The following is a 25,355-nucleotide window of genomic DNA, read 5'->3' as shown; positions in this document are numbered from 1 at the left end:
GCTGGACTGCAGTAAACAGAACACTATAATAAATACAGAATGAAATTCTCAATATTATCATGCAGATTCCTGACTTAGTTATTGTGACTTTTGCCCTCTCTTGAGAAGGCTATTGGTAAAAATCCTGCCCACTGGCACTGAGATTTAATGCCATGAGCAATCCTCTGGTGGCAAGGGCAGAGTCTGGATGCTCATGACGTGGAATGTGTGGAGATACAGCACGGCTCAAGGCAAAGGCTGAGCACCACAGTGCTTTCCAGCCCACTGTCATTTCATGGAAGGACTAAGATGCCTTTCATCACCTGGAAAGCATCATTATTCCCCATAGACGAAAAAGTCAAGTCAAACAAAAATTTTGGTACTGTTACTATCTTGTATCTAGCACATAGGTAGGCAACTAAGTGCAGAGGCAAGTTGGTGTGCATTTCAGGGCTGTATTAATTTTCTGACTCCCTGTGGAAATTACTGTTCGTTTTCAACTTCAAGGGAGACTCGATTAACACGGCACGTGAAGCCAATCTTCATGGCTAAGTTATTAGTCTTTAGGACAGACTGGGCTCATACTTCATGCTGGTTGCCAATACAATCTGGCTGAATTCTGGAGAAGTAATCACAGTTCAATTAGGGTCAGCTGTACAAGGCCAAGGCTATCGATGGCTTGCTGTGGTCAGGAATGCCAGTGATACCTTCTTCAGTTCAGAATCCTGCAGAAATCAGAAGGACATCTTCACTTAGGTCTTCACTTTAGGAATTTCTTGCCATGGGATAGAATAACGAACCACAAAATTATTATGCATAGTAGCTAAATTATTATGCATACTGGCTAAATGCAAAAAGGCAGCTAGTTCTGCTCCAAGTGGCAGATAAAAGCACTCTTTCAATGGTTTCTTTTTGACCTAGACATCACTAACTTAATATGTTCTGCAGCATCTACAGAAAATAATTTTTATGGAATATTTTTAAAATTTTGCTTTCCAGGGAAGTACCTTTTTTTTTTTTTTTTTAATCTAGTACTCCTTCCTAAGTTATTTTTGGTCCCCAGTGCATGAATTCTAAGATATCTGGGTGATATTGGGAAAGAGTCAATAGATGAATAGGAGATGTAAAATATCCCAGCCTGCATAAGAGTTATCCAGTCCAGTTTTCCTTTTCTCTGTTGAAATGTGGATTTGGTGATGATTTGTTCAAGCCTGCAGGAAAGCTTATTTAGTTATGTATTTAAGAAAAAATCAAATGTTCTAATCTTAACTCATATTTCTGACTACAAATGACTCCTGTGTTTTTTCAGCTTGATCTGGAATATCTCTCCAAGGTAACTATGGTCTGTTCTTGAGTTTGCTTTTTATTTGTAAAAGCCTGATTTGTTTAAATAGCTGTAGAAAATTCCATGTAATCAGTGGTGAGAGGATATTCACTAAGTTTTAAAGGCCTGATCAGAACAACAGCAGGAAAATGGTCAATATAACTTGATGGTCATTCCAAGTATTAATTTTGACTTCAGCAGTACTAGATACTACCAGAAAAAAATTGTAAGTCTTACATTCAAGAAAAAGAAAGTATGATCCTAAAAAACAGATGCAGATTTCTCCACATCTCTGCAAGTGTCTAATGTTTACACAACTGATTGATAGCTTTAGCAGCAGCCCACATGCATGATTTATTCACTTTTAGATCTTTAGGTAAGACAACAAAACAACACTAAAATCTCCTGTTTCTCATTGGTAAGTAGATGGTATCCATCATGGTGAGGGTGGCCTGTGAAGGCACAGACAGCTGTAGGGACAGGTTCCTTTTCAGACTGAGGTGAACGGAGTAAGGTGACAACAAAAGCTTTGATTTTCATCCATCTGGACAGCACACAAACAAACAGAGCAGGTGGGCACACACAGTGATACCAACACAGGCCAGGGCAGTATCAGATCAGTGCCTCACCAAAGCAATTGCAGGTGGGATGGAGGTGCTCCTTCAGCACTCTGAGCTGACAGACCTCACACTCCTCTCCAGATAGCTCACACAGAAAGCTGCAACAAGGGCTTCTTCTGCACTATGGAGTCCCCTTGTTGCTTCTTTAAGGACCCTAACTGTTGCTAGTAGCAGCTTGAGGGCAAAAAAAGCCCAGGGCCTTTGGGTGCCATAGATCTTCTCTACATCCATGAAACAGACAGAAAATGCTAGAGGCCATATGGAGTACAGCCAGTGAGAGCTACTGCCAAGGCCCCTAAAAACAGCTGTGTAAATGAGTTAACAGCACCACAGCAAGCACCTGCTTGTGCTTTCTGTGCCTCAGTGTGGGCACTGCATCTACGCTTGTGCCACCTTGTACAATCAGGCACCAGAGACTGCAGTAAAACCAGCTATTTGTCACCCCTTCTGAGGCAGGTGCTAGCCTCACCAAAGCAGCAGAGTAGCCTGAACTGGCTCCCCAGCCCCTATTTCCAAGGGGGAGCCTCTGCCATTTGCCCCCACACCAACAGCCAGCAAGATATGCAAAAAGCACCAGCAGCACAGAGATTAGAAAGATGCATCAAAAAAAGCTTCCCTGTCTGTCTCCCGCACAGTGGACCCAGCAAATCTTTGCTGGGTTTGAAGCCCTAAAAGGAGTTCTCTGTGTTCTGGTACTGCTTGAGCCTCTACAAAGGAGATGAAAAGGAGGAATAAAACATCTGAACAGCCCAATCTGGTCTGAACTGCATGCATTCATTACAGCAAAGATGGATTTCTTCTGGTTCCTCCTCCGTATCCTCCTCCTCAGTGGTGGCAGCAAGAAGCTTGACACTCCAATTACAGGATATTCACATTAAACAGAGAAGAGGGACAGCTAGTTGGTGGCAGACATTTAGGATATGGCATCCAAGGCTCCATGCAGCCAGCAGAAACCTGAAGGAACAGATTGAAACTACTCTAATGGCCCGGCTCCTTGCAACACTTTATTATAGACTTGAATGAGCTCCATGCTAGCCATGACTTAAATCAGGGTCCAAACGTACTCACTTCAGGAAAGCTACTGCAAAATGGGACCAGTGTTCTGGAGGCTGGAAGGGGCCCTGTTGTGTGGGGCTGCTGTTGCTGTGTAGCACTGGGAAATGCTTTTTCCATGCTTTTTTTTCCCTCCAGGTTTGCCATTTGGCTGCACCTCATCTCTGAGTTCCTCAGCACAGGGTTTCAGGCCAGGAGTGGATGCTCACTCTACTCATTTACAAAACCATGTGGATGAAATCCATTCAAAGGCTTGTGCAAAAGCATTTGATGTTTGTGGCTCAGAGACTGCTTTTTCCTTTCATACTTGAGAAAAGTTTTTGTCTTTTTTCCTCTCCAATGGAAATGGTAATGCAGGCTAAGAAAAATGTCATTAATAATACAAACTGGAGGCCTTTGGGAGGAAATTTTAGTTTTGAAAAGTGACTACTCTGCATGAATATGTCATGCCATCAGAAGTTTATCTGCATTGTCTTGACTCTTCACATATGTATATATTTCTCTTCTGCCAGACATGATCCGTATCCTTAATTAAACAGGGTATAATTATAGATGCCTACTTAAATTATAATAAATAAATAAAAATTCATCCATTCAATAGGCATTTTCCTAGGAAAAAATGTTTTCCTTCAGATATTGGTTTTCTTCAGGGTTTTCTTCTCTCTCTTTTTAATTTAAAGCTACTTCTCTTATGTTTTATTCACTTGTTTTCATTAGGTAAAGGAATGCCTTGGCATGAAAACCTGTCCTGAATCCACTGCCTGCTTGACAGATAGATATAAAGACTTTAAACATGAGAGGAAAGGCAGATGGTTGCAAGGGGGGGAAAAACCCCTTAAACAAAAGAAAGGAATTAAACCTAGCATAGGCACTTGTATTAATACTTTGCGAGTGCCATTGCACATGCTGGTAAGACTGACAGACCTCGACAATGGATCTCTACCACCTTCTAAAAAGGCAGAACCCTCCTTTTCATCTCCAGATTGATCCTGACCAGTTTGTTGCAAGTAGCTACTGTTTGAATTTCAAATATTGAGTGCTGGTATTTGTGATTGGTCCTGCAGTGTAAATCACATGCTAATGTTTCTCTGTCTTGACTGGATGAGAATAAACATAATCACCAGGAAGAGGCCTTGAAGAAGCCACTGCGGCTTTAAATATCTCAGGGAGCAGCAGCAGTTTAGGGAAAAGTGACTGATAAAGAGGATTAGGGAATTCTAGAAAATTTAAAGCCCCTTCCTTTCTGGCCCACACAGGCTCTGCCCAAGGCGTCATTGCTAGGAAAATTAGGCTGCTGTGAAATTTATTGCCAGGGCGCAGAATTTACATTTCAATTTCTCCTGTCACAGCGTGGGCTGCGGTCAGATCCCCTCTGCCTGCCTCCCCTGCTGCTGCACCCTGCATCCTTCACCCTGGCACAGGCCCTGGCCCCCCACTTCCCTCACACTCCTTGCAGGGGCTGGATACAACTGCAAAGCTTTTTTCCAAAAGTTTGAGGAGAACAAGGCTGGCCAGGGGGCATTGCAGAGGATGGCTGCTGTTGCTTTTCATCATGTTGTTGCCCTCATGCCCTCAAGCAAGGACTTATTTTCTCGCCCGTACAGAAATTCAAAGGAATCGAATGTTTGCATTGTCAATAATCTCAGGGATTACCTGTGAAGAGGTAGTCACAAGCCAAGGCAGGTGATGACTGTCTCTAGATTTGTGGTAAAGGACCCATAATCCTCTTCCAAGTCTGTGGGGCTCTGCTGGGCTCCACAGTGAAGTGTGGCTCAGGTGATACCAAAATCTTTCCATCCTGTGGGGAGGGACAGAAGGCACAGCAAGTCCTGAAGGCATCATCTGAGAAACTGAAGAAGAAAAAGAAAAGGAAATAGAACACTTGGAGGGAGAAGAAGAGAAATAGTGAGAAATGGCAGAGTGCAAAATAATAAGATTGCTGAAGATAAATCAATTCTGGAGAGTATTTGGTTGAACTTTTTAACAGGGCACTCACTGCCCCTCTGTGGTCTATGTTATTCTCCTTGACAAAGAGGTCACTAGCTGGAAGGTTTGCAGAAATGATGATCATTATCTGGATATTCATAAACATCCAGTACACTGCCAATCACAGGACAGAAACAGGCTGCATCACCTCTAGGTCTGAATGAAATTAGCCAAGAAAGCTTGAAATTAGCAATGTGTTCCTTTGTGGCAAAGTCTAAGTCCTAACACTGATGTCATGACTAGCTGAAATTATGTCTAAATTAGAGAGGAAAAAAAAGCCCCACTTCCTCAGAGCTGTTTTGCAACTGTAAATGAGGCATAATTGTATCACCTAGGAACAATGATAAACTGTTATTAGCATTTCAGTTGTGTCCCCGTAGAAATCCAGGAGGGCTTTTTACCCTGGATGAAGGGTCCCTCTTGACACTTGAATAGGAAGTGCATATGGAAATGGAGTTGCCCAGGATGTCACCACCTTGAGGTGAAGGATAGCCTGAGGTGTAAGGGTGGAGAGTAAATGTTACTGCAAGAAAAGCTGCTGAATTTCTTTTTGAGAGACTGATAATCCCACAGGCTTCTGCAGAAGCAGCTTTTGATTATCATTGCTGATGATATTAGAGGACATCTCTGGAGTCTGTCCTTTAAAAAATGTTTCCCCAGTGTTACTTGAAAACATATGGGTTGGGAACTGAAGTGAAAAACTGATGTTTTACTAACTCTCTTGGCATGATGGAGGCTTAGAAAATGATGTGCCTGATACTGGGGATGCATTTTTAACAGTAAATGAAACCAGAGTGCATAAAATTTCAAAATACTGGACTGATAAATGTAGATGAGAATAGAAGCTGGAAAAAGAAAAAGGGACTGGTTAAAGAACCAAATGAGAAAAGATGGATCAGATCTAGAGTTGGGGTGAACTGGAGCAGCTCCACTAGCTTTAGTGGGTGTGCTCTGAGCTGCATGGAGTCAGAGTCCAGTTTATATACAGGGCTAGAGTAAACCAGGCTATTTTCAAGTGCAGCAACATCCTGAGTGCTTTATCAAGTAATAAGATGGGCAAGCAATTTGTAAGGTAACAAATCTGAGGAGAAAAGAGCAGAGAGATGGAGTCAGTGCCAGTGTATTTTCCTAACTCCAGTTACTGCACCAGCAATGCCTGGCTTCAAAGGAGGCACATCTCCATGGGTTACTGTTAGCTATCAGGAAAGGAAAAAAGGGCCAAGAGAGGAAAGCTTCATGTCCTAGCTGACCAGGCTTTATCAGTCTGGTATCTTGGGAAACTGGCCTATAGTTACATTATTTAAAACAGAACAGAACACCTGGAGAGAAGTTCATGCTCTTGTTCGAGTGGCTCTTCTCCGGACAACTTAAATTTCTTTCCAAACAAATGCACTAGTCTCCAGAAGATGTTTTATACCAGAACAAGTGTGCTCTGTGCTTGAGTTGGATTAAGTTACTTTTGCTGCTTTAGCAGGGTATTTTAAAAAATAAAATTAAAAAGTGTTACACTGCTACTGCTTCAGAGAATACATTTGCCAAACTGGCTAATGTATGGCCTGCTGGCCATAAACAAGGTAGAAAACTTCATCCCTTTAGCTCCACAGTCTTTGAAAAAACTAATATATTTTGATTGCTGCAGAAGAGCTTTTGAGAAAAAATCTACTTTGGTAAAGTGTAGAATCTCTTGACTGGGCTTGTGGATTTCAGCTCCTCCCAGAAATTACTGATTTTGTAAATTTACTGAAGTAAAGAAGCATCCCCTTTCAGTGCCTTTCCTCTCTACTTCTCTGTTTCTTTTAGTCATCACACACATACCCACAGGAAAAGTCAGATGACCAGCAGATTTCTTGCCAGAGAGGAGCTACAAAATCTCTGGTGAACTTCAGGAGGTTTTGGTGTGCTCTTCAGAAAAAAGTAAACTCTGCTGAGGTTGGCATCCTTCTGCACCGGTACAGGCAAGCTCTCAATCTGCTCCTTTTCTGTAAATAGGTCAGATATCTTGACCCCTGGAAAAGATTTTTTTAAATGTCAGAACTTGTATTTTTGCTGTATGGTGGCTACAGTGTCTGTTGAAGCTGTGAGGTTCTGCAGCACCCTAAAGAAATGTTAAATCCTAAAGACAGCTTTTATCCTTAGCCACAATCAGTTAACATAATATATTTTCAGTTTTTCCAGGCCCTCTTTACATTCTCTAGCTTGTTACTTAACCTCTTTTCCAAAAACCAACACAGCTAAACAACACTTAATATCTCTCAGCTCTTATAGAAACCGGGATAGGTTTTGCATTTGTCTACACAAAGAAGTTTTATTTCAGTGATTTGAGGTGCTAGGGTTTTCCGGATGTGACTCAAGCCATGATTTCCCATTGAAATAAGCTTTTATCTTTTTTCCAAGAGAAAGATGGTGTTATGAGAAAATTCAAATTATTTTATTCTAGAAGCTGTCTAATTAAATTGAACAATAAAAATTGTTATCCTTTATGACTGCCAAGCAATTAGGTGACCTGGTGATAGGGAATTAAGTCAGTCTTCTTCCTTTGAAATGACAGCTGAAATAGGAGAGGCGCTGCTCTTTGTCTACTGCCTGTGTGCTGGAGAGGAGGCAGAGGGGAAGGATGGAATGGAATAATACACAATCAGAAAAATCCTATCCCTGTTGCAACTGCAGAATTGTTTCCCATTAACTTTCCTTGTGGCAGAATTTTCCTCATTGTATCTCATCTTCTAGGACAGCCTCATCAACAACAAACAAACAAGAAAAAGACCCAACAAACCTCCTTGCATCCACTACAATTTATATTATTCCCCAAACTGTTAGTCTAAAATGCTATTGTGGTGCCTTTCTGTTTTTTTTCTTTGACATCACTTGGTGTAAATGACAGTATAGCAGGAAAAGTCCATGCTAGCTTATTGAAGGTGTGTGTCAATGACTTGTAATTCCAAAATGACACAGTGAGAAGTGGATTGGGGACACTGGGTTTAAAACCAGAAGCATCTAAAGTACCAGAGCTGTGGGAAATTCACCAGCATTATAGACCACAGCCTCTCCATCAAAGACATGAGATACAGCCTTGTGGCCTGGTGACAATGTGGCCGAATAGAAAGTTTTCCCTTTTTACATCACTACAATTATCTTAATTATAGGAACTTAATTCAACTGGCATACAGTTGCTTTCATTCACTGATAAAAGCATCCAAGGTGACACAATCCAAGATGAAAAAGGGACATGCATAGGGAAATTAGCGATTCTGTTAGGGACATTATATTGGCATGACTATTTTTTCAGAAGAATTGTGCCCCATCTAATGCTCTTTCCAGGTCATCCAATCCTTGGGTGGCTGTTGACTATACAGCACTGTGTGATAGGACCATTGAGCATTAAGCATCAGTCAGTGCTTGCCTATCCGATAAAAGTATACGCAAAAATCAATTCTATACAAATTATCTCAATAAATTGGCTGAAAGCTTGTAAGATGTAACAAAAGGATTTTTAAAAAAGCATTTATTTTGGTGTCACTTATCAGTTACAGTAAGATATTTGTCACAAGATATCTCATTGCATGGTGGTTTTGTTTCCTTCTCCCCAGACTGCCATAACAGTGATCTTCCACTGGACGCCCTTTTGGTATGGAAAAAAGTCATTACCAACTGCCCCTCATCACATGGCAGTGTCCATCTAGAATAAAGGTTCTGTCAGCCTGCATAAATTTGGTCTAACTATTAATTACTGTAATTAAGAAACCTCTACGAGTGGAAAAATATGAAAACAAGCTAAAGAACAGGACAGTTTCATTGCAAAGACATTTCTACAGCAGCTGAATACTGTGCTTTCACACCACAGTTGTACAAGTTCTTGGGTTTGTAGTTTTCCTTGTTGATGGTGGCATTAATAATTTCCAACAGTGACAGATTTCAGAGTGTCAAAAGAATTAGGGCCGTAGTGTCAGAAAATAGGAACATAAGCCACACAGCGCAAATGCAGAGTTTTTAAAATGTGTTTAGATTTTAAATCCTTTTAAGGGATAGCACTGCAGGCTTCAAGTGCCCTAGCAAATCATTAATGATAATATGAAATCCCAGGAGAATTATAGCAGCTATTTCACCATGAACTTGGCCATCCAACCATGTAAAAAGAGTCCTTTCCACCTCTGAGTCATTACTCATTACAAAAAAAGCCCATCATCTTTCCACCAATCTAGCAGGGTAGCCGGAGAGACTAAAACTAGAGGAGTGACCCATACTGGCTGTCTATTTTAACAAAAAGAAAGACTGGACAAATTCACACCAGAAAAATTCTTCAAGGACTATTAAATGTCTCAAGAAGTTGGTGAGATGCAAGTAGCTGCAATCTGGAAAAGCCTTTGGAGGGAGGATCTCTGTGTGTTTCATAGGCATCCATTGTTGGCTGCTCTCAATTTCTTCTGGAATTGTGTTCAAGACAGCAACTTTGGGGGAAAAATTGTAATTACTGCTCTATTATTAGATACTGTAATTTTGCCAGAAGGCCAAAAGTTGCAATAAATCAGCTTTAGTACTATCTGTTGTCTCCAAACACGGAAAAGGGCCATGAATTCAGTAGAGGGACAGATAATATAGTTATATTGGGATACGTTATTATCCAAAGTGTTGCCTATTGACAGTTTAATTTTTATTGCATGGCAAAGGTTAACATCTTTAGGTAGTTCAAAGGACCCAAAGGGTAAAAAATTACCAAGAATTCATCTCTTCAGCATAGATATGAAACTATCAGAAAAGACAGTCAGTATGGAGCTACACCCTCTGATCTAGATGATAGATTTGATTTGGCAAAAATTTGGCTGTCATTAATGGTGGACAGGCACTGAGGGCTGAAAAAATGTGCCAGCTTATTATTCTGCAGTTGAAATGTAGCTCTTGGTAACAAGATTCATGAGTTTCAGATTCCTGCTGGAAACTGAGCTGTGATTCATTTTGGGAAACTGCGAGAATATTTTTATTTCAGGTTATCTTACTGTTTTACCTAGAAATAATCCACCTAGACTTCTTTTCAATTAAACAGAGGAAGAAAATTGACTGAAAATAACAATCTATATGGAGAAAAAAATGGGACATTCTTCCACAGCTTTTTCTTACAGGCACAGATCACTCTTATGGGCATCAGACTTGACAGTCTATGCTGGATCCTTCAGGACAATTTAATCTCAGAGGAGAGTGCACCTACCCACTTACTTAGTGATGCTTAAGTGAGCAAACTATTTCACTAGTACTGCAGTACATTTGCTTTTGATTGGTCTCCAGGATTAATTAAAGCACTTAGGGTATGTTTGAGACCACCCTCATGTTCTAGATCCAAGATAATCTTGTTATCTGTCACATGATGGGAAAAGACGAAAAGATACACCACACCTGACAAACAGTTCCAATACCGTGAGTTTTCAAATAATGGAGTTCCGTCATTTTGGCCCTAAAGTTTTACTCTGACTAGGCTGATGTTCTATCATGTCATCACTATTTCGTGTTTTATTCTTCATAAGGTTCAATGATATTCCACCACTGCCCATTCCCCAGCTTGGTTCTACACTCTGCAGAAAAATGTTTTAAGTCCACCACCATTTAAACAGATTGAAGCTTCCTCTTCTTGTGGGATAAGAAGTGGTGGCTAGAAATGTCCAGCTGACCTTCTCTTTTGCCTCTCTCACTTCTCATCTAACTCCCTTTCTGCATTGGTCTGACAGAGCCTGAGATAGTGGCACTTCGGGCCACATTGCAAGACCCATCTATTATTATGCCTTTTCCCAAAGAGGCTGATTTGAAGGGACATGAAGTTTTGTGAGGCTTCTGAAGTGTTGAATTGACTTTTCTGTCACTTTTGCTTTAAAACATTTTAGTTTCCATGAGTTACAGCACTGATGGAAATATCCTTATAGTCTGTGATAGGCAGATTCTATAAATAGCATGCTAAAGAAATTGAAATATTTTTAAAAATTAATGATCATTCAAAAGTTTTTTAAAACAGACAAAATATGTAATAACAAAAAAAAAACCTACTGCAGTTTTCTTTTTGGTGAAAGATATGTAGTAAGAAGGGAAATGCAGTTTAATTTTCTCCTTGGTATTAGCTCTCATAGTATTTGCCAGTAATGGCAACATTATAATTTGTAGAATTAATTAATGATCTGGCATCTGATTTTGATTCATTACTGCTTAAGCCAGCTAAGTCTCAATTATCCTCTGGACTATTTATTCCTTAACAAGCTTTTAGCTAATGTGATTTTAAAAATATGAAAATAGGTTTTAACTTGCCTTTAAGACGCAGCAATATTTTAACACTCCTCTATAAAATAAAGGAACCTTCATATTTCTTATTCTATTATAGTTACATTCAAAATTAGACTAGGGGATTTGCAATGTATTCACTAAATATATATTATATTCATATGTACCTGGAACCTGACTTCAATTTAGTCTTGATTAAAAAATGTACTGAATTGGAAACTGTGTAATAAAGGATGCCTAAATCATACTGACCCAGAATATCTCACTCAGTCAGACAGTTAGCAAATAAGTGCACAAGCAAGCAGATGATACAAGAATTCAAAATTAATTCTATTCTCAGAGGATGCATAGACTAGGAGATAGCATCTGATTCTATCTGCAGAGGTGTAAATCCAGAGTAACACTTTGGCTAAAGTCTCCTTACCCTGAACTTGATTGTTTATCCTGCAAATGATCAGAATTGGACTCTCCTGTGCCCAAGGCTAGGTTGAAGTAGCTGAAATACCCAGCTCTACTTCATGACATTTTTGTGATGTAACTAAATGTATCTACTAATTTCCAGGTATTTATTATTTATAACTATTTCATTTGCCAGATGTAAGGACTCCTGGTATTTTCTCCAAATGACTATTTTAAAAGTTCAATCACCACATCGTTTAGGAAAGTCTGCCCAGTGCAGTTGTGACTTGGGTTGCAATTGTGTTATGATGGGGGGCATTCAGAACTGCATACCTTTGATCTGGAACTGTCAGGCACCAGTCCAGAGCTGAGTTGAACTGATCTTGAGAAGATGCTTCTATTGCTGGGCTCTGACATGATGGTCCTGCCTGTCATCACTGCACCTTGTCCTTGCTTACATCAAAGCTGAAATGCATAATTACAAAGAGGGGTAAATAAATGAATTATGGGTGTTTTAACCAAATAATCATTGTTAATTACTTTATTACTGAGATTTGTTTTGAAACTACCTTCTGAAAAAATTCAGGCATTATGCAAACGGTAGAAAATACCATTTTTCTAAGCTGTCAGTGTTGCAGTACATTAAAAAACCCATCTTCTCCTGAAACTCCGCTTCCTTCTCCTAAGAAGCCATTCAGTGGCTTCCCAATACCAGCCTGTCAATGTAATACCATTGGTTTCAATGTTTTTTTTCTTAGTTCATACTGCTGTGACATACTTCTAGAGCTCTCCACACCCTTCTCATCAAAAAACACCTGAGATAAACATCCAAGGGTATCTTCCTTCCCATTTTCAGATCAGTAAGTCTGGCTCCTTTCAGTCCAGGATGGGAAGTCAGTCCCAACTTTTAATGCATGAGCTGCAATGCCAGTTCCCTTGAAACCCAAGGAGCCCTCAGCTCAGCCAGTTCTCACGTGGCTATCCTGAAACTACTGAGTAGGGGGACTGCTGTCTGTGGTTTAAAAATCAAAACCCATTTACTGACTCAGATCCTTTGGCCCACTGAATCCATGCTGCAATGCTCCAGGGACACAAGGCAGCTTATAAAAAAATAAATCCAGTTTATGTGGCCAGCACAGAACTTCTGGGTGGTCACAAAACCAGTTACCAGAGTCATACCAGAGGCAAGAAACAAAGGAATCAATCTCCAGTTACTGCTGCACGAGGAAAAGTCCTAGGTACCTGCGTTGTTATGGCAAGAGTTCATTTGGGCTAAGAGGTAAACAGAGACGGCTGAGCTTCATCTCTAAAGCTCAGGCTGCTTGGCTGGAAGCACCAGCTTTCTCAATTGCTTAGAGTACAGGATTGAGTTGATAAATCAGAGCAGCCCTGATCGCTTTTAATCAACTGAATGAGGAGGAAGGAGGGGAGGTGGAGGCTTGGGAAGAAAAATATGTAAAGCTTAAAAAGTTCCAGCTGCTGTTCTCTAATGGAGTCTCGTTCCTCATGAACGGTGGAATGGTTAGGCCACCTGGTGGCAAATAGCAAACCAGCAACCTTTACAATTTCCAAGCTACAATGAATGTCCAAAGGATCAGAGAGCTCTGGGAGCTGTCAAAGGCTGGGAGCTTTTCACACCCAGGTGGCTGCTATGCAGCCACTGCTGGGAGGCAGCAGCCAGCAAAGTTTGCCATCAGCCATTCCACAGGTGCAACACAGAACAACTGACCTGGTGTCTGGCCCCAGACAGCTGCCTCCATCACCAAATCTTCCACCACAACCAGCCTCTCCCTCACCTCAGGATGGAGGCAAAGGAGAAAGCAGCCCAGGAGAAGGAGCTGGACTTAGCTTGTAGCTTGTGAAGAAGTAGTCAATGGCTCAGTGTTCCAGGGCACACTGGGGAAAAGTGGTATCCTACAAGGCTCCATACTGGGACCAGTGCTGTTCAGTAGTTTCATCAGCAACATTGACAGGGGTATTCAAGTGCACCCTCAGCAAATTTGGAGATGACACCACACTGAGTGCTGTGGTTGACACACCTGAAGGACAAGATGCCATCCATATGGCATGAATCTCAACAAGTTTGAGAAGTGAACACATAGGAATTTCACATAATTTAGCAAGACCAAGTGCAAGGTGCTGCACTTAGATCAGGGCAACTCCTGGTATCAGCACAGGCTGAGGGAGAAACAGATCGAGAGCAGCCCTGCTGAGAAGGACTTGGTGCTGCTGGATGAAAAGCTGAACATAACCCAGCAATGTGCACTCACGGCCCAGAAAGCCAAATGTGTCCTGGGCTGCATGCAGAGCAGCACGGCCAGCAGGGTGAGGACGGGGATTCTGCTGCTCTGTTCTGCTCTGGTAAGACCCCACCTAGAGTGCTGTGTCCAGCTCTGGAGTAAAGACATGGACCTGTTGGAGTGAGTTCAGCAGAGGGACACAAAAATTATCAGAATGCTGGAGCACCTCTCATATGAGGAAAGGCTGAGAGTTGGGGTTGTTCAGCCTGGAGAGGGGAAGGCTCTGTGGAAACCTTGTTGTGGTCCTTGGTCTGTTGTGATAGGATAAGGGGTAACAGTTTTAAACTAAAAGACAGTAGATTTATACTTGCTATAAGGAAGAAGTGTTTTACAATGAGGGTGGTAAAACACTGGAACAGGTTGCCCAGAGAGCTGGTGAATGCTCCTTTCCTGGAAACACCTAAGCTCAGGTTGAATCAGGCTTTGAGCAACCTGATCTAGAAGAACATGTCCTTACTCATTGTAAGAGAGCTGGCTTAGATAACCTTTAAAGATGACCTTCAAACACAAACCATTCAATGATTCTATGATTCCAAGTAGGATCCTGAAATGATGTTTGTTAAGAGTCCTTATGTGTAGCATCAGGTAAATCAAGTGAGGCTCATGTGAAAGGCTGTGATTATACATTTCAGAGGCTGTGCAGACCTTCAGAAGGACCTTGACAACTTGGAGGGATGGACAGAGAAGAAGCATCTGAAATTCAACAAAGGCAAATGCAGGGTCCTGCACTTGGAAAAGAATAACCCCATATACCAGAACAGGCTGGGGGTTGATCTGCTGGGAAGACACCTGGGTGTCCTGGTGGAGAACAAACCATCCATGAGCCAGCAATGTACTTGTGGCCAAGAAGGCCAATGGCATCCTGGGCTGCATTGGGAAGAGCATTGCCAGCTGGTCGAGGGATGTGATCCTGCCCCTCTGCCCAGCCCTGGTGAGGCACATCTGGAGTGCTGTGTCCAGTTCTGGGCTCCTCAGCACAGGAGGGACATGGAGCTCCTGGAGTGGGTCCAGCAGAGGCCACAAGGGCGATGAGGGGGCTGGAGCATCTCTCAGAAGGAAAGGCTGAGGGAGCTGGGTCTGTTCAGCCTCGAGAAGAGACAGAGAAGGCAACCCATCAATGTCTGTGAGTATCTGAAGGGAGGGTGTGAAGGGGATGGAGGCAGGCTCTGCTCAGTGGTGCCCAGCAATAGGACAAGAGACACCAGGCAGAAACCAATGCACAGGAAGTTCCACCTGAGCATGAGGAAGAGCTTCTTTATGTGCAGGGGACTGAGCACTGAACAGATTGCCCAGAGAGTTTGTGGAGACCCCCTCACTGGAGATACTCAAGAACCATCTGGATGCAATCCTGTGCCATGTGCTCTAGGCTGACCCTGCTTGAGCAGGGAGGTTGGACCAGATGAGCCACTGTGTTCCCTCCCAGCCTGACCCATTCAGTGATTCTGTTATCTGCAATTCATAGTTTAACAAATATGCTACAATATAGTTCTCATTTTTTGTGTTTGCAAATTGTTTCTTCCAGCAAATCTACTCACTGGAAGTATTGCAAAGTATCAAACATAAAAAGGGAGTACATGCAAGATGCCAAACCTGTTGAAGGTTTCTTCTCCAGAAGCACTTCTAAGTACTCACCTTTAATATCCAAGAATTTAGCTGAGCTGGACAGTGGTTTACTGCCAGAGGGCATTCACAGACAGGTTCAGTACAGGCAAAAAAACAGAAAATAAAATCTGTTTGAAAATGTAATAATTCTTAAATAAAGAACTGTCGGTTGTTTTCTCTAGTTTTGTCCACTCTACTTTTAATACAAGCCTCATGAAAACAAGCATGCAAGTCCAGCAGCTGCTGCTCTACTGAGCATTGCTTCTAGCGGCTCTCTCCTTGCTGTTCTTCCCTCATTCCTTCACTGCATTCCCTGACAGTTGAAAACTCACCAGACTTGTGACTCACATTTTAATCTTATCCAAGTCACAATGTTTATTTCACAGGATGTCCAATTAAACGTCAATTCAATCTGCTCTGGAGTTGTTTCCTTCCCCTCTGGTGATTAGTATAACCTGAATAACGTAGGAAATACAGAAAAAAAAGGGGCAGTAAACAACTCCAGTGACATCAAGAAACCAAGCTGAAACTTTTCCCACAGAAGACAAAGGAGGAAGGTGATGCATAAGAATGTTAACATGGGTCATACTTTCTAATGTTCTGACTGTGAAGAATGGAAGGGAAAATTATGGTACCTTAGGGTGGGTTATGGGTCCCCTTTGAGCCTGGGGAAATATGAGTGGGGCTGTGCAAGCCACACAAAGTGAGATAAAATCTCTGTCCACATTTTCCCTGTGCTTTGAAGTGCCCTCTGTTGCCCTTCATTGAATCCAGTGTGAGCACACCACCTCCCTGCATCCTGCCTCCAACGCAGGTATGGAAGCTCTGCGGTCTCAAAGTGAAGAAGCAGACCCCCACCTACCAGGTGCAGCACACTACTGCCCACAAGTCCTAAAAAGCTACCATCCATCAGCTCACTGACTGGCTGAAGGGGAATCCTGTGATGACAGAGACTTGCATACTTTCTTGGGGCTTTCATTTCATCTTCATTCACGCATGTCAAATGCCACATGATGCATCTAAATGTAATTTTACTTACTGTTTTGCTCCAGAAGTAGCCTTCTGCAGCATACCAGGCTTGCACTGGTGGCTTGGAAATGAAGGTAGAGTTCTGCATAAAACAAGGCGCTGTTTTTCAAAATAAGAGAGAAAACTGAACTAAACTTTCAAACACTACCTGGTCTTTGAAAAGCCACCAATGGAAAACCCCTTGGGAAACACCAAATTTTGGTGAAGCCGTGCAAGAATGGGGCCCAGAGTCATCTTTCTTCCCAACTTGTCCATCTTCTAAGTCAATGCCAGCTGGGACTTGAATATCACCAGTTACTCAGGGGAAATACCCTGGTTTCAGGATGAAACTTTGCTCCCTGAAGGACACCCAACATAAATGCAAGCATGCACAACTCTACTGGAGAGATCTCCTCTCAACACAAGTGTTCAAAACAAAAAGTGACACTGGTTCCTCACTCTACAAAAGCTTCCTGTGTTAGTTCCCGAGGAAAGGCCATGCTGTGTCTCTGGTTTTTCTCTGTGTGCACGAGGACAAACTGTGAGCAGAAACTCATGGGGGGTAGTCAACGGGTGCTGGGGATCTGCAGAGCCAAGAAAAACTGTGCCAAGGACCCCAAGTCCACGGGCACATTACGGGGCAGCTCTTTCAAGAAGCCAGATGTTCTCTCCAGTTTGCAAAGGGAGCAGTTCTGTGACTTAGGGAGAAATGTTTCCATGTGAGCTCCTGCTGTGACTGTGCTCATTACGCTGAGCTGTGTCTAAGTGGCAATACAAGTTGCTCCTCACAAAACATGCTCTGTATCTGCCCACGCTTTTTTTTTTTTTTTTTTTTTTAACCTATGAGAGGCTTGGCACTTGACTTTTTTTGGCAGTAGCATTGTAAAATTCTTTCCAAAGAAATTTTCAGTGTGCCTTGCTGGGACTTTCTAAAAAATATAGATTAATTGTGATAATTAAATTTTCCTCTGAGTGATTTCTTTGATAAATGGGTCTAGTTAGGACTTTCAATTAAGCACCAAGCCCTGCTGTGAAGTCAGACTGAGCTTCATGTTGCAGGCATTTATTGCCTCATTTACACAGAGACAATCTGAATTATTTTACATTACACTGTTTTCTTTATCTGTCTTTTTTTACACAGGTATGAGAATTCCTATTAACCCTTCTATCAGGTAGCCAATTAAAAAGGTATGGTCAAGGAACTTTTAATTATTTTGTTATAGTTTAAATAAGCCTACTGGAAGCAGGGCACATAAAATCTTTCTCTTGTCCATACTGCAATGTATAAACCTATTGGTTTGTTACTGTGAAGATTCTCACAGTCTTCAAGTGATAAAAAATATGAAAATAATATAAAGTGAGGGAGAATAGACAACTACCACAAATGTTTTGATGAATGGCGGTAACCTGCAACAATCCTGGGAACAGAAGCTTTTGTGTTTTTGCGTTGTCCAAAATTGTGAGTAAATGGTTGGAGAATTTCAGTTACCAGGTGTGCATTCCACCTTTAAGGCCTGTGTTTTAAGCTATATCCATGCACTCAAGCAGCATTGCATGGTCATTTTGAAAATGGATTGAAGTATTTAAGACACACAATTTCTACTTTTTATTATGCAGTTGGGACTCTTCACTTGTTTTTCTAGTCACTGGTACTGATGGCTACAGAAAAAACATCTATGTACTGTCAATCACTGCTGTTAACCATGAAGAATGAAAGGTCCACTGATTTAACAAAATCAAACCCCCAAACTGAAGGAAAAGAAGGTGTATTTTTTGAAAAATGCAAAATGCACATCCATACACAGGATTCACTGTCATTGATAATAAAGAATAAGTCTACCAGCCTTAGAAAATGGTTTTAAATTTTTATGAGTTTTCTGTAAAGCCATCCACAGCTGTGCTAGCTAAGATGAAATTGCAAGGTTTAACAACTGGTGTGCTTTAAGATATAAATCAGAAACTAATTGTCTGACATTAAGAAAAAATATGTTTCCTCTTCTCCCACACTACCCAACAAAGTAATATTTCTGTTTCTTTTATACTATGTAGCATGTTGGAATCTATGTAACGAGAGTATATACCGATTTTGATACAACCAGTGAATTGGTATGCTTCTCAAATGACAGTAAGTCACAGGCACATTTTAATTCATTTCAAACGGAACTTTTTCTGGGAAGCAGAAGGATTTCTGGGGAATCTCCACAATCTACAGAAATCATTCTGTCTGTCCATATATGAATTTAATCACAGTCAGATCTCTTATTATCTGTACGAAGCAATAAAATGAGTTGTGACTACTCAGAGTTTAAATAATTGACAGAAATTTCAATGCAATTAATGTAAACAAAGGAAACTGACTCACTTATGAGAAATTAGGGTTTGTAGATTATTGAGGGCTGACAGTAAATCTAAATGTCAGCTCCCACCCCCTTTTCTCAAACATAAACCACCAAACCCCATGCTTCTAATGCGGATTTGTTATGCTCTGGCATATCTAATTTCTTAAACTGGGAAGACAAAGATGAATGATATCAAATAATATAAGTGTACATTTTAAAAATCCAAATGCTATTTTAAATGCAAGTTTAAATGAGACCACTATGTGGTTAATATTTATCTAGCATCCTCTGTCTTTGAGGCACGTTTCATCATATAAGACTGTGCTATTAAAGCAGTTCATGGGAATGATGTGCATGACTCCTTTTGCTAATGGGAGCTGGTTGCACAGAACAATCTAGCTGTTAGTGCTCTGAGGAGAAGGGAACTTGAATAGCAGGGGCTTGGAGAGCAAAATAAAAAGAAAGCTGCTAAGGGCATTTGAAAATACACTCGCTATTCTTTTCCCTCCTAAGCATTGCTGCAGTAAACAACAGCTTCAAGACTCCTCTTTAAATAAGTGACATGAAAATGAAAAGAGCACGACTTTGTATCAACAGCCATTCAAAATGCATCCAGGATCCCAAACTAACCTTGAGGATAGGAAAGGCTTGCAGGGGGAGGGAGGGTGCTGCTAAGGATGGTTGATTTGGCTTGTTTCATTCTTTGCTGGCCAGTTGTTTAGAGAAATTATCCTTGGTGGGATCATTCTGCCCAAAAAACAGGGATGCTGTATTTGCTACAGGCAGTGTATTTAGGCACCAATTTTAAAAATACAACTGCCGAAAATTAGACTCCCAAATCAATGTAAAGTGTGAAAGCAATGCCTTGGTTTTCAAATGAATCAAGCATCCACAGTCTCCAGGTCAAGGTCCTGACCCAGGAAAGCAGATGAATATTCTCCCCAACCCCCCACCCCGAGGCAATGTGATTGCTCAAGCATTTAAGGCTGAAGTGCTTAAGTGCTCCCGTAGGTAGGGGTTAGAGAACTTAAACATGGGGGGAGAACCGACTGCGACTGCGCACCATCCACCCTTTTAGATCTTGCCCAGAGGGAAGTTTTTTCATTTGATTGGTTTTTTATCACTTTGCCTGTGTAGAATTTTCCCAACCAAGCCATAGGCAGCAAAGTACTTCTTAAAACATTGCAAACCTTTGTCCCAAACCATGCCAGGACAATCTCCTTTGGGAGGTGGGCTACAAATACACAAATTGTTGTAGGGTTGTGTACAACCCCTAAATCAGGACAAATGTACACCATGCTGGACAGCAGCTTCTTTCAAAGGCTAAGCTAACAGCAAACTCTTTCTCATGATTAGCCAGGACTAGAAGGACATTAAAAAAGGCCAACAAGCATTGGGCATCACACAGCCCTTTCATAAATGCTGTGATGCAGATCTGTTAGTGGGTGAAAAGATGCCTCAAGGTACTGGACCATGACACAGAAAACGTGACTCAAGCCCCACTTCCAGAAGAAATAAATATGACCTTAGGCAAGTCTCTGACTACTCACTTCTTAAACTGTAAAATGGCAATGTACTTTTCTGCCTTTGGAGTTAAGGGAGACTAAAATCCATTAGTGATTGTGAGGTGCTCAGCTACTAAATTCTTAAGTGCTGAGAAACATCAGGAGAGGAATTTTCCAAAGAGATATTATTGAACAGATCTGTGCATGCTTTTTGGTACTATCTGTCATAATGTGTTGTTGCATGTCTTTATTCCTGATGTTTTATTTATCACAAAGTATTAAAGGCTGGGTTTCTTTACCATAGAGGATTGACTTGGAGGAGCTCCATGGGGAAAGGAAATGTTTTCCATGTTGTAAGACTAATAACATAAGGGGGAAAAGAAGAACCTTATGTTGCCATTTGATTGAGACAATAAATAAATGCTTTCACTTTGGCCCATACCATCTAACTACTATGTTCTTATGCCTGCTCAGTATCATTAACTGGCTTGCTTTTCACCTACTGGGTTTCCTTCTCCTACTAGAACAGTTTTACTAGACACTGAAAAAAAACCAAAATCCAACTAACACAAAAAAATACCTCCAAAATTATTCAGGTCATCACAAAAATAATTTTGTGCTTCCCAAATTGAATGCCTCTATGGGATGTTCCCATATCATCAACAGAAATGCACTATTACTGTTTGATTGTCAAGTTCTGACTCAATTTGTCTGTGAGTGACAGTAATAAGGAAAAAAAAAATGGAGCCAGCTTGCAGACACCAGGATCAGCTTAAAGCTGAGGTAAGATGGGCATGGGACAGGAAAAAGAACTTACAAGAGTGACTTAAAGGAAGATGAATGTTCTTCATCTAAGTCTGTATCTAAATGTTACACTTAAGATCTCCCAGAAATATGATTTTTCTCTATTTTCTGTTTTCTCACGCTTTTGTGCTCTTTCAGCCATGTAACTTTTGATTATACTCTGGCAATCAACACAAACCTAATGATCCTCTTAAGCCTTAGCTCAGAGTAGGTGACAGAAGCTGCACTGCTTTCAGGTCTTTATTAATTTGTGTCCTGGTTCCCAGTATGACACCTTCCTTGGACTGCTGGCTCTGCAGGTATTGGTGCCAATGAGCAAAGCATTCCCACTGAGGACAAACATGACTTTGCAACCCAGCATCTTGCGCTACAGTTGTCTACTGCATCGTACTGTATGTCCCATTACACAGCCTGGCTTCTCTTATGTTCATCAGTGGTTGTTCCCTGTGGTCTTCTTTTGGGGTGCTTTTTGTCTACAATAGAATATCTTAATTTTCTCAATCAGTACCCTGAAAATGTATGGCGAACTTCCAGATCAAAAGACACCAAACATTTGGCTCTACTACCACCCTAAGCATACCTCAAACTAAAATTTCACCTTTCTGTGGGTTTCATACAGTTCCTTTATCTCCCACTTGATACTCATACCTTTTATCCAATACTTTGATACAGAATTAGCACTGAACTCTGATTTATTAGACCAAGTAATTCTTTTTTGTCTGCTCTTGGCTGGCATTATAAGCCACATGGGCTAGGTCCTATGTTGTACTGGTATTGAGAAGATACTTTAACTCTCTTTTGCACCATTTGGATTGAGATCTTATCCCAAAGATTGCTAACTTCATGATTTGTATCAGCCTAAAGAGAACTCTCTATGGATAACTTTGCAGTTCAGAGGCATAGAGAATTATTTTTGAATGTTTTGCAATACAACCACATCCCCTGCCCTCTCTAGCAAGCCCCAGGCATTTCTGGAGGTTGGCAAAGCTCCAGAGCAGGCAGTAGAATCAAAAAGTATTTAAACCCATTTTTCTAATAAAACCAAATTCCAGGTATCATCGAAAAATAACAATTCATTATATCTCCCTATCAATCATCAGAAGACTTAGAAAAATAGGATTATGGCCCCTATGTTAGTTAAAGCAAGAGATGCTCAATTTAAAAATTGAAACTCAGGCAAAGATACAGTTTACTACTTATTATGAAAATAGTTGAGGATAAGAGTTTTGAAGTAGTTTTACAGCAACTAAAAAGGACAAAAGGTGAGGTCTAAAGATTTTTAAATGTCTGGGTTTTTTTCTTGCTCCTGGTGTTTATAGCCCTTGTGTTTTATTTTTCAGAAACAAAAGCCTGTAAATTTTGCCTTCTCCTCCCCTGCCCTTTTCTAGAAAGAAATGACAGGAAGCTAAATGGTTGTCCCTGGACTTGTCCACATTGCTCTAAAAAAAAAAAAAAAAAAAAAAAAAAAAATAAAGGAAGGGGAAGGAATTTGATTTGAGGCATTTTGACCAACATTTAGAATGGAACACACAGCACTGTTCTGTTTCTGCCCTTTTCTCAGTTATCCACAAGACCTAAGCCACATTCATGCAATTTGCTCAGCCCACAGCCTGAAATCAATGAGGTCTATGCAAGAAGAGAGCACCTGCCACAGGCTGTTACTGTTTTTATTTATTTTCTGTACTATTGGACCACAAGGAACCCCAATAACAAATATTGTCTGGAGCACTGTGTAAACATCGACCAAAATGATGGCTCTGTCCCAAAGTGGTTAGAAACTAAACAGAGGACAAGAGACCACAGATGGATACAAACAGACAGAGGGAGAATAAAGGAAATGAATGCTCAGTGACAGCAGTATTACCTCACTAGCAGCCCAAGAGCTGTCAAAGCTTTCGTAGACCTCATGGCCCAGGAGACTTTTAAGAAGATTCTAAAGAGCTACCAACAGAAATCTGAGAGTGTGTATGTAGGGTACTCTCCAAATATGACAGATATCACAGAGGAGAAAACAAGAATGGGCTTGCTTGGAAATGAACACGGGAGGATGGTAACTCCGAACAAATGGTGACCAACCATTTTAAGGTTTTAACAGCATTTAAACATGGGACTTGTCTTCATTCCTGACTGCCTCTAATAGTCACCCCCCCTTTTTTATTGCCCCATACCAATCATATCCACCCACATCCTCCACCAGAAAGGAATATAAGGACCAAGTAAGGCAGGGCTGGAAGTCTGCTCACACAGGGCAGTTCCTGCCTCCTGACAATGAGAGATGATAGGAAGAGTCCCAGGGGACCCTGGAAATGAAGACAGGCAGCTTATGTTGATGTGAGATAAGGGAGGGGAGAGGTAGCACAGTGCTGCCAAGAGAAAAGTGACATGTTCAAAGAGACAGGCCAGGGAAATGATCTTTGAAGCAAGAGCAGCCACATGCAGAATGATTAGGGCAAAGGCAAGCCTGCATGTGTCAAGGCCAGAGAAAAGGAAGCTGCACCAACTCAGCTGCTAAAAAATGTGCATGAAGAGGGAAAAAGATGCACCCTGAAAGATTTAGGAATTGGAGGTGGGGCGGTATAAGCAGCTGAAAGGCTTTACCTGTATTTAAGAGAAGTCAGAGCTGATGCTCGCACACAGCTGTGAGTGCCAGACACCATGGCACGCTGTGCACAAGCACAAGTCCACGCAATGGCAGCAAGCAAGAAGTCGAGGTATTTCCCCCCTCTCACCTCCTGTTCCACTCTTTTCTCTGCAAATATTAAATACAGGCAACTATAGAGTAGATGCCTAGGATAAGCCAACAGCTCAGCAAACAATTTCAGTCACATCAATAATTCTTTTCTCTCGTGGCCCAGATCCTGTTCAATATACCCATGAGTGTCTCATCTAACTCAGAAAAATATGATGCCTTTCCTCCATGCTCAGTAATAAACTGCACAGCCCTTGCACAGTTTTCTGCTGTACTCCTGGAATAAGATTACCAGCAAGATTAAGGCCTCTGGTTGTGAGAAGGGAGATTTCACAGGATTAAATGTTATCCAGTCTACTTCTGAAACAGAGGATAAAATAGAAGAAAGGACTACGAATTATATTACTGAAAATATCATAGACCATGGTGGTGGTAAAAGGGATAATGAAAGATCGAAATTTTAAATTATATTCATAAATAAAAAGCAACAGGGGAAAGTACCGCAGGGACTACAGTTGTCATCTGTTGCCAGAAGAGGGCACTCCCAGCTTTTTTTTTTTTTTTATGACTTGAGAGATTTAAATCAAGATTTCCCTTGGTAGCATTTCCCAGACATAAATCAAGCACAAATGAATAACCTTTGATTTATCATTCCTAATGGAGATGTACATCATATTGGCGTGTCATCACATTTCAACATTGGCCATTATGATGCCAATCATACAGTAATTTTCTTCCGTGTCATAATCAGTGATGAAGATGTACGTTTCCATTCAGTACAATTAGATTTTCATGTTTCTTAATGGTAGCTGAGGGCATTAGGCAGAATACCTGCTTTTGCTCTAACTCTTTTGTACTCATATTTTTCTGAAATTGTATCCAAACCATTACCCAATCACCACTCTTCACTAGTTAAATGCCACTCCTGCTCATATGGGAAAAGGTGAAAAAGATTTAAACTACTATTCCAAGCTGCAGAGGAAGAGCCATTAAAATCCTGGGCAAATACATGGTGTTGAAAAATAACTGGCCTTAATTATTTGAGAGTTTCTTAGAATACTCCATGATATCAGCTTGGGCTTGCCACTACTGACCTAACGCAGGCCCCAAACCTCAGTGAAGGTGTTTGGCTGGGCCTGATGTCCATCCGGCCGGCCAAGTCCAGTGGTATTGTTGGTATAACCTCTCTGGGAAAACCCAAGCTACAGCTGTTGGCACTGAAACTCTTCTGTGAGCAGAGGCATCCTCCTGGCTGGCTGCATGAATGGATAGATGGGCAGATACGATGTGTTACTGCCATTTAGAACAATTCCTCGCTCTCCTGTAAGGGGCCAGTGTATGATGGGTTGGTACCACCTAAAAAAGAGAAACAGAAGTCACAGGGTTTTCAAAAGCACCTGAGCCTGTCTAAAAAATCCCATTATACACCTGTACTGGATATTTTGTCCGTCGAACATTTTACTAAACGATGCTCTAGTTTTTGTCACCTTCG

The sequence above is a fragment of the Zonotrichia leucophrys genome, chromosome 4 (genome assembly GCF_028769735.1).
Source record: "Zonotrichia leucophrys gambelii isolate GWCS_2022_RI chromosome 4, RI_Zleu_2.0, whole genome shotgun sequence".
NCBI lineage: Eukaryota > Metazoa > Chordata > Aves > Passeriformes > Passerellidae > Zonotrichia > Zonotrichia leucophrys.
Note: the sequence above shows the minus strand (reverse complement) of the source record.